At 32.9% G+C, this 11044-nt stretch overlaps 1 long non-coding RNA gene across 1 annotated transcript; it reads left to right on the top strand.

The window, feature by feature from the left end:
- Positions 1-5629: 5629 nt before the first annotated feature.
- Positions 5630-9992, top strand: LOC132604016 (uncharacterized). The gene is made up of 2 exons (XR_009568618.1): positions 5630-6214; positions 9705-9992. It is a non-coding gene; the product is annotated as an uncharacterized LOC132604016 (long non-coding RNA).
- The last annotated feature ends 1052 nt before the right edge of the window (positions 9993-11044 follow it).

Genomic DNA, 11044 nt, shown 5'->3' with positions numbered 1-11044 from the left:
AAAAATGCTATTTTTTAAATTTTGGTAAATATTCTCGGTTTAGCTCATTTTACTTGTAGAAAAATAGAAGTATAATAAAGTATTTCTATCTACTTTTTAGAAGAGTTGGTAATATAAAGTATAAAACGTCATTTTTTTGCCCTTAAATAAAAAAGTGGGTGGGACCACAAAGGATTTTTTTGCCCTTAAATAAAAAAGTAGGACCGAACACGGACGACGATCTTGTCTCTATAAACCGGTTCTTCTATATAGCAGTAATAGTAAAATAATACATATAATTTTTTTATCAAATTTTGATTTGGATAATTTTAATTCAAATTATTATAATTAATTAATTACATCCATCATTGGATGTGTATTTTATTTCATTCAGCAAAAACTTACATGAGGCACCATTGAAATCAATGGCACTCTACAAAAGTTACTAGTATAAGAACTAGCAAAGATACAAAATAGGCCTAACTAACGAAGAAATTGGCCTAACTAACGAAGAAATTGGCCTTATCATATCTAATTCTCATACTGGGAATCTGAGACTTGTCAAGATGGTATGCTCCTCTTGATACGCCCGGGATTTGTTGCCAGTTTTGAAAGACAAAAGTGCCTTCCCTGTTAGCGCCCCATTTAGCTAGCCCATCCGCTACTTGATTGGCTTCTCTATAACAATGGTCCACGCTACAATTCATTTGCAACATAGTTTGTAGTATGTCGTCGATAACAGTCTTGAGTTTCAAGTTGTTTGTACCCCTTCCCCTAATCATATCAGCGATCAGCCTTGAGTCCAGCTCTAACTCAACGTTGGTTAAGCCCTTTCGGGCACACAGCTGCAGTCCAAACTTGGCTGTTTTTGCCTCTGCCGAATTGCTGCTGCTGCTGTCCACTTTTGCTGCAAATGCCATCACAATGTTGCCTCCCTCATCTCTCACTATGCCCCCAATGCCAGCTCCGTTTCTGGACCAGCTTCCATCAGTGTTGATCTTCACTTTGCCAGCTACGGGTTTAGTCCATAATATAATTTTCCAGTTGGTGCTGGGCCTTAGCTTTTCCACGTGTTCACAAAAAGTACTCCAGCTGCCAGCTACCTCTAGCTTTGGGAAAGCTTGCTTTAAGGACATCTTGAGATTCCACCATATATGATTTTCCATTCCTCTGCGCCAAAAATTCCTTTGACTGCCATATTTACAAGAACACATTTGTTTCCATATTTCCCAAAGTATGATCACAGGGAGGATATGTAATGTCATTTTGTGGACTTCATTACTAGTTTTGGATTTCCACCAGTTCTCTAAATTTCTTACGATACTCCAGGTTGGCTGCGTGTTGATCTCCAAAGGAGTTCCAAATGTTTTCCAGATCTGTTTGGCCACCGGATTATGTATAAACAAGTGGTGTCTTGTTTCGTGCTTTTCCTGTTCGCAGCAGACACACATACAAGCTTTATTAGTAACAAACTTGCATAGAGTATCATCCAAAGGAAGTTTCCTATGGATGATCCTCCATGCAAGAAAGGATATCTTAAATGGGAGTTTAGAGTGCCATACCTTGCTAGTGATGTATTGCTCTTCTTTGTGGGTTCTGATAATTTCCCATGCTGACTTGGTGGAGAAATTGCCATCTATGCCCGGATCCCATATAGCTATGTCCTTTTTGTTGTTGTTTCCTATACGAACTCTGGAGATGCTTCTAATCAGGTGACTAGGTATTATTTGCGAAAGCTCGTCATTGTTCCATTGTCCTTCCTGAAAAAAATCTTTGACTTTGGTCTTGGAATAAATGGACTGGTTAGGGATTAGCTCGGCTAAGGCACCCTTCCCTGTCCAGTTATCCCACCAAAAGTTACTCCCTCCTTCATTAATTTTCCATATAATATGCTTCTCTGCCTTGTGTTTGATTTTCATAAGTTTTCTCCAAGTATTGGATTGGGGGCCATTAATGGACTTGGCTACAGGGTGTACTCTAGAGCAATATTTTGCAAAGACAAAGTTTGACCATAAGGACTTTTGGGTCCTCAAATTCCACTACCTTTTATAAGCAAAACCATCGCTGATATCTTCAAGTCTTTTGATTCCAACCCCTCCTTCCTCCTTGGTATTACACAAATTGCTCCAAGCACTCCAATGATATTTATTTTTGTCATTATCAGCTCCCCAGAAAAAATTGGCAATGTGATTTTCGATGAGCTTGAAAGTAGTTTTAGGAGGTGTAAGAGCTGCCAAAGTATATGTAGGAATGGCCTGTAGCACACTCTTAATAAGAATGACCTTGCCTCCATAGGATAAATATTTGCTATGCCACCCTGATAGCTTTTTGGTGATCTTATTGACCAGATCATCGAAGTAGCAAATTCTCCTCTGTCCCGCATAAATAGGGCAGCCCAAATAGGTAAAAGGGAACTGCTTGTGCCTAAAACCAGTACTGTCAATGATTCTGTTGATTCTAGAAGGAGAGACTTTTTTTGAGGTACAGAAAAAACTCTTGTCTTCATTCACCTTTTGCCCGGAATTTTTTTCATATTTCCTTTCTTGCTTCATGATCAATTTGACAGACTTACTTTTCCCAGCGGTGAAGATGACAATGTCGTCCGCATATGCTAAATGATTAACTTGCGGGCCCTTCTTACTCATGGTGAAAGGGTAGAAATTGGGGTTAACATATTTTACATGTTTAAAATGAAACAAAGTAGAAATTTAATTTTCTATTTAAATGAAGAAATTCTATTTTTTAATTTTTAGTAAATATTTTTTGTTTAACTCATTTTACTTGTCATGTTGTTTTTTACACGGATTTTTTAAGGAAACGTTAATTAGAATTAGAATATCACTAATTTAGCTTATTAATTATTTGATCTCCATTTAATATTATTTTTTCTTTTATGACATTAATCTCATTTATTAGAGTAAGGAAAATATGAAAAAGTAATTAATTTCTATCTTATTTTTTCTTTTCTCATTTATTAGAGTAAGGAAAAAATGAAAAAGTAATTAATTTCTATCTTATTTTTTCTTTTCTCATTTATTAGAGTAAGGAAAAAATGAAAAAGTAATTAAATTCTATCTTATTTTAATATATAAGTATTTTAAGTATGTTGCTGTACAATAATTTCATTTGCTCCCACTAATGGGTTGATACGCATATGGCAATGAATCCATCATTATTGATTTAATTGTTTGATTTTCTAAACACTTTTTTTTGACATTGTTTGTTTTTTGAATATAGGATTCACTTTTTTTTTTTTTAATATTGCTTGATTTTGTTAATATGGGGTTCACTTTTTTTTTCCCGTGAGTTTGGACGTGGTGGGTTCCACTTTTTTTCTTCTCCTTTTGTTTTTTAAAATACTGGTTGGTGTTTAATATGGGGCCCACAATTTTTTTTAATACTGGTTGGTGTTTAATATGGGGCCATGAAGAACTTCTATTTTTTAATTTTTAATAAATATTTTTTAACTCATTTTACTTGTCATGTTGTTTTTACATGATTTTTTAAGGAAACGTCAATTGGAATTATAATTTCACTAATTTACCTTATTAATTATTTGATCTCCATTTAATATTTTTTTTATGACATTAATCTCTTTTCACATTTATTAGAGTAAGGAAAAAATGGAAAAGTAATTAAATTCTATTCCACTTTTTTTTTCCCGTGAGTTTGGATGTGGTGGGTTCCACTTTTTTTTCTTCTCTCTTTTGTTTTTTAATACTGGTTGGTGTTTAATATGGTGCCCAATATTTTTTTTTTAATATTAGTTGTTGTTTAATATATATGGGGCCCACAATTTTTAACATTGTTTTTTTTAATATGGGATTCACCTTTTTTTTTTTTTTTTTTTTTTAATATTGCTTGATTTTGTTAATATGAGATCCAGTTTTTTTTTTCCCGTGAGTTTGGATGTGGTGGGTTTCACTTTTTTTTTTTTTTTAATACTGGTTGGTGTTTAATATGGTGCCCAATATTCTTTTTAATATTAGTTGTTGTTGGGGCCCACAATTTTTTTTTTCCACTTTTTTTTTTGACATTGTTTATTTTTTTAATATGTGATTCACTTTTTTTTTTATATATATATTGCTTGATTTTGTCAACATGGGATACTCTGTTCAAAACACGATTAATATAACATTGTAGTTTGTGCTCCGTATTTAAAAATTTATTATATTAGTGTTTGCTACGAATACGCACGTGGCAATGAATCCATCATTATTGACTTAATGAAATACTTTGGAAATTACATGAATATTGTTTGATTTTTTAATATGGGGTGCACTTTTTTTTGTACATTATTAATTTGCACTATTTTTTTAATATTAGTTGTTGTTTAATATATATGGGGCCCACAATTTTTTTTTTGTGTAGGAAAATTAAAATTATGGGGCCCATAATTTTAAAAAAAATATTAGTTTTACACTATATAGAAGAGATGGGGCCCACAATTTTTTTTTTCAATTAAAGTGAAACGGACGACGAAAACATGAGCCCCAATCGACTCTTCTATATAGCGTAAATTCTTCTACTATTTTCACCTTCAGTATTTTTATAAGCTAAAAAAATGACAGTAGTGTCTATCAAATTGAAAGGTCTAAGCTTCATGGTTTTTGACTGAAATTTTGGGTCTACATTGTTGAAAGATTTTTCATTGTATATATATTTTTGGAATATAAATTTAATTTGCATTGTTGACACCTGATTTTTGACCTCTCATGATTTATTTTAATTACTCGAGGTTCTTCGATAATGAATAAAATAATTTGCACCACTGATAGAGGATCTGAATGATTTTACATAATTATTCTGGCCAATATTTTACTTCTATAAATTAATAGAGGAACCTTCAAAGCTTTATTAATTATTCAAAAATTTACCAGCGTTTTTACAACATTTTACAGCATTTCTATGAAATACTTTTTCAATTTATCAACAACAGAACAATTTTAAATAATTGTTCATTTAATTAACCAAAATCAAAGAAATTAGATGATGAGGCAATTTTTTTATTTTATCCAAGGGATTTAAGTAATTAAGAGAATTTACCATCTTACCCCGTCAAGCTTTGAATTTTATATGTTTGCATAGTTATGTTAATTGAAAAAATTGTTTTGAAATTTTATGTTTATTAGTTTTTAATTGTTGTGTCCTTGCATAAATGACCACCTCATAGTTAACCAATTCATGGTTCAAGATAGCTGGGGTCAATTTTGCAAATTCTAAATTCCTAATGGCTTTAATTGAAATGTCCAAACCATGGAAAAATTAATTAAGGACGTTAGTGCATATTTGTCTTAATTTTGTTAAAATTAGCCTCACGTGCAATGGTTAATTGCAAGAATATTTCTACAATTAATTACAATAGCAGGCTATAATTGCAATCCTCATTTAATTAAGGGTCAATTAAAGGCCATTTTTGCAAAATAAGTTATAAAGTTGCTTTTAATTTAATTACGTATTTGTTTGACCTTGTTTTAGTTTCTTTTTGCTATGACAAGTTACTTTAAATATCAACCTATTTTGCTAAAATAATCGTTTCGCCCCTATGAGTGTATATACACATGATATCCGCGTACATACCCGTGTAAATATATAAAAATGTTTTGAACTTTTTTTTAAAAAATAATGGGACCAGGTCCAGCCCAAGAGGGGCTGACCCGACCCAAAAAATGAGTATTATACTCCCTCATTTATACACAGAAGAACTGAGGGCGTCGGCAAGTATGGTGGATGCAAATAAAAGGACGGAGCATTGAATGCTCATCCTTTTTGCCCAATTTTTCGCTCATTTTGTATCCAAACGGTACAATCCATGTTTATTACTTTATTTTTATCTATTTTACAAGCTGTTAAGGTGGAATGAACCGTTGATTTTATGAATCTTTCGATCTGGACCGTATAGTTGTGTTCTAAGTTAAAAAATGGTAATTTTTGGGGAGTACCACATCAGTAGTTTTGCTTTTAGTGTTCCTTTGGGGGTTCTATAAATAGAAACCCCCATTCACGAGTAAAAGAGGTTAAAAAAAAGGGGCGGCAGATTGAAAACTTGAGATTTGAACCAAAAATTCAAACTTAAAGTTGCTAAGTATAATTTTTAGGGCTTTAAACTCAGATTTGAAGCATTTCTAGTTCTAATTTTTTTTTTTTTTGCTTTGTCTTTGGTGTTGTGGCTCGAGTTTGGAAGCAAGAGGTTTTTCTTTCAAGTCCATTCTTGACTCGGTTGTGCCCAAAAAAGGTAAATTTTTATCTTGTTATTAATCTTGTTAGTTTGCTGCTTATTTAAATAGCTGTGGTAAGTTGTTTGGTTAAAATGTGATTAATGTTAACTTTGTTCGTTTACTGCGTTCGTAGATAGTTGTTATAATTGTTCAGCTAAATATGGTTTGCTGTATATTAAAATGAAGATACTAACTTAGACTGTCTATTTGAAGAGGTACCAGTGTACTATCATTTGAATTTATTTTGAGCACATTTTTCCTTAACTAGTGTTTGTAATTAGGCCTGTTTAAGTTGAAAGCTAAGTATATATTTGCGGAACACATTGTTGCTGTGACACTTGACTCATCTTGCGACTCTTAATCTTGGTTGACTAGTATTATTTAAATGATCAGTGTTTGCTGTGGCATTTTGATTTATATCATGACTTTAAGTTCCCATGCTCTCTCTTTGTCCTATACTGGAGTGGTTATTTTTAGATGGGTTATGGTAATTCGGGGTTGTGCAAGTCTTGTCAGTGTTAGCCATACCTGGGGTTCACAGAAACTCCTTGAAATTTGTGCGACATCGGGAATATGGGGCTAGGACCCAATCCCTATGCCATACTAAGTCTTAAAATGAACCGTTACCACGGTTTAAGATACGGAGGGACAAGTATAGAATTTTTGCATGACTTGTTTTGTTTATATATATACATATGTGTGCCTTAGTTAGTTTAGTAATAAGGACGGTTATATATAAACTAACCGAGTTCTTTTTTACCTTTTCCTCCTCCGCTTGCATGACCATTCGGGTCAAGATCAGTCTCCTATTGGGCCTTTGGCCCAATAGGACTTCTATTCAAATTAGGATAGAGTATGCGAAGAAAAAATAATAGCGAGACGCGTAGAAGGCCCAGCCATGGGTGAAAATGGCTAATTAGGGGTTTGGTACGCCCCTAGCCTACCTCTACTCTATTATTTATTTCATGTTTATTTGTTTTAAGTTGATGTATTTGTAAAAATTGTATTAAACTCATATTATAGTGAAAACTCATGTTTTGAACTAGTCGTCTTAGGATAACAGCTCTTATGCCGTTTAGATGACTTTAGGCCCCCGAACGAATTTACAAAACCGCGATAAAATTCGGCATTTTAAAACTAAATACAAATTGGACTTAAAAAACTGTTTTTCTTTTAAGTATAATAAACACAAATAAGCTTTCTTTCAAAAAACCTTAAAATGGCAGAACCTTGTTTGGTATTAATAATTTCAAATTGGTTACTCAAACTTGGCAACTCTTTTCCTTTAAGTTTTTGAAGATATAGATTCACTCATTTTTCAAGTCTTTTTTTAAAATAAAAAAATAAAAAATATGAGGGACTTTACATGACGGATTAAACAAACAGAACTTTGGGCCAAAGCCCACATATATCCTTTACACATTTGGTATACCAAGTTTATAAAATTTCAGAATGCTAACCCTTTTTTTTTTTTTTTTTTCCCTCCCATTTAGGAGGATTTATAGTGTTTCCACACTTCCCCTCCACTGTGACTCGAACCCAGGACCTACCGGTCGTGGGTGGAGGTGCTTAACCACTGAGCCATCCCTCACTTGTCATGCTAAACCTTTTAATTCTGAGCTCAGGTTTTTTTTTAAAAAAAAAAAAAAAAAAAAAAAACCGAAACCGAATCAGATTTTGTTTTGACCAAAACTGGACTCGCACACTTTTCCTGAAATCAAACCAGTTTGGGACTCGTATTCTTTTATTTATTGGGTCATCAAAGGGCTAAACAGACAAGTTTATACAGTCGAGATGCACTGCCTCTAAATATACAAAACGATTTTGTACAAACAAAAAACCATCATAATATAAGGAGCTCCGGGTAAGGCTGAAACGTACCAAAACGGATTAACTTGACCGAAGTATGAGTATGCCATAAGTTTTAAAATCAAAATGCTCTTCTTACATTTCATTTATAAACCAAAATATACTCCTTATACATAAAAGGTGGACTATTTATAAACGGATATCATAAATCCAAAAACTACGATACCTTGTATGTAAAGGGAATATACACAAATCTTTTCAAATGGTATGCAAACTTACAAAATGACAGTCTTTTCTAAATGCGGGAAACAAACACACAATAGACTGTTTAGGCCAAATACTCATACTTTGGAATTTGAAGGTCAACTGTATAGTATGGATCCTTAATACTGGGGTGCCTAACACTTTTCTCAGGGGATCATCAGAACCCTTACCTAGAACACTGGATTACAAAGGTCTTTTCACGGTATTTGAATAAACTCTTCAAAATCGATTTTCCTAATTTCCTAAAATTTAGGTAGCGACTCTTTTAAAATAAAGTTCGAAAGAGCACCAACGAGTTCGTAGTAGCCTTTTACCTAAACCTGCATAAAAAGTGAACCGTAATATGCGTCACTAAAGAATATTTTTTATTCAACATATGCGGTATTTCTCCTTTCTAATGTTTATAACTTACTTTCACGACTCTGCATGGTGAGGCATAGTCTTTGAGTAGGATGATTTACACCTGTTTCTACATGTGCACATAATAACTTGATCTTAGATTGTATCTGCTCAACAAAAGATGAAAACGTAATAGTTGAAAAGACTTAAGTACACTATAGTTAATCTGGAAGAAGTAAAAAAAAAAAAAGGGGAAAACACTTTTTCCTAAATCAACTAATGCTTTTATAGCTTTTACGGGCTTCAATTTATGTCATCTTTTGTGAACAATATAGGTTTGAAAATAATAAAGTTTTGATTTCCAAGAGACAACCATTTTCCACGGATATGAATGACATGAACTGTGCTGAAGAGCATAGGCGATGGCTAAGTAGATATGTCCCGTACCGACCTAATCTGCGACAATTATTTTAGTTTAGCATCTTAATAGATCAATTGATAATGCATCTAAAAATAACTAATCATAAACTTGGTTTTAGTATACTGGTAATGTTTGTTCTATAAGAATTTTTAGGCATGTAAGAATCTTTTTATGTAACAGTCTATCGGCAGTTTGGAATAGTCAGATGCCTAAACTAATATAATCTCATGAGCAACAGATACTTGTATAAAAATGCAACTTAAACATGTTTGCGTAGGAAAAATCTCATTTGTTGTTTAGACATGATTGATATGACATGATAAACTTACGTGCACCACAAATCAGATTAGCTATGTATTTCTGCTTTTTTCTTTTGCTGAAGTCAACTTGGGTTTTCTTGAACTTTATGATAGAAAATAACATTCTATTAAAGCAACCAGAAAGGCACCACTGATTTGAAAATAAAAAAAGGTAAAACGATCTCAGTAATTAGATAATTTGTGAACCAGGAGTTGCAGGATGTTAATAAAACTTCAATTTTATGATTATGTATTTGATCTTGCAGATACTATCGCATTTTAACTTTTATATTGTCCATGTATCTCTTTACTTCAAATCCATTGACGATTTACCTACTTTTCGCCTCACATGTGTTCCTCATTTCTTACTTTTAGGGAGACAGAGATTGTGAGATGGTAATGTTTAATCTCTTGTGCTTTATCAAAGATTTGTGACAATAAAGATTTATGGAACATAAACATCAACTTCCTATGGGGTTTCATCTCCAATTACTCAACATTAGCAGCAGGGGATGTTTTTTTAATTTTTTGGATATCTTATAGTATATAATTTTGTTTCAATAAAGTATGAACCGGTAATATGATGTGAGTGGAAGTATTGCTTCCTTTTACTGTAATCCTGTTAAATGCATGAAACATGTATGAAAATATTATTGGTGTTGAACCCTTTTGTGTAATTTGAAGCCAAAAGTGAGAGAGAAAAAAAGGATAGAGAATAGTGCATGTCTTATATTGTGTCAGTTGAACTTATGTGATCATGTTTGTTGGTGTGAGCCAAGATGAAGTACCTAGTGCCTGTAGGAAAATCATGTTCTCATTGTCCTTGTTGAGGAGTTAATAAAATTTTTGAACTTATCATTCGTAGCTCCATATAGTTATAGAAGATACAAAGAGTCTGATTCATAATTTTGAAGAACATTCCAAACTTATGTATGTGATATGCGACAAACACAACAACATTGTTGGCCGCAGGCCCATGCAGAGCACAGGCAACCCCCATCTAGTTAATAACACTAGGCATGTGTCAACCCGTTTAAGTAACTTAAAATCAACATGCCAGAAGTTAGTGAATATAACATTTATAAAGGAGAGAATATGATTTAGCAAAAAATTATATTAAATTCAATTTTCTGTAAAAAGATTAAAGAGATTTTCTTTTAATGATTAAACGATTTTCGTAACAAAATAGTATATTTATAACATAATAGGAGTCCAAAAACTAAATTTATTGTCTAAGCTTAAAAAATGTAAAGGTTATTTAGTTGTAAATTAGCTTAACATGTTGCTAGAAAAAGGAGCATTAAAAAGACCCTGTCTGCAATAAAATTTTAAAGTTGTTTGTGTATTGCTCAAGAAACCGCCCCTCTCTGCATTCAAATTTTGAAATTGTTTATGTATTGATCAAGAAACCGACCTCGTCTGCATTTAAATTTTGGAGTTGTTTTTGTATTGCTCAAGAAAACGACCCCGTATGAATTCAAATTTTGGGCTTGTTTGTGTATTGTTCAAGAAACTGACCCCGTCTACAATCAAATTTTTGAACGGCGAAGATAATCATGTAAGCTAATGGGAAAGAAACGAAGAAATCGAACGGTAAATGCTAAAACTGATCATAATAAGTTGAATTCCTCTTCTGTTGTTGTTTCTCAATCTCAATCCCCCAACCCTAATTTGGATGTGCACCCGAACCCTGATTCGTTTGATGGTCCTCAATG

This window comes from Lycium barbarum, chromosome 7, assembly GCF_019175385.1.
Source record: "Lycium barbarum isolate Lr01 chromosome 7, ASM1917538v2, whole genome shotgun sequence".
NCBI lineage: Eukaryota > Viridiplantae > Streptophyta > Magnoliopsida > Solanales > Solanaceae > Lycium > Lycium barbarum.
Note: the sequence above shows the minus strand (reverse complement) of the source record. Positions and strands in the feature narration are given on the sequence as shown.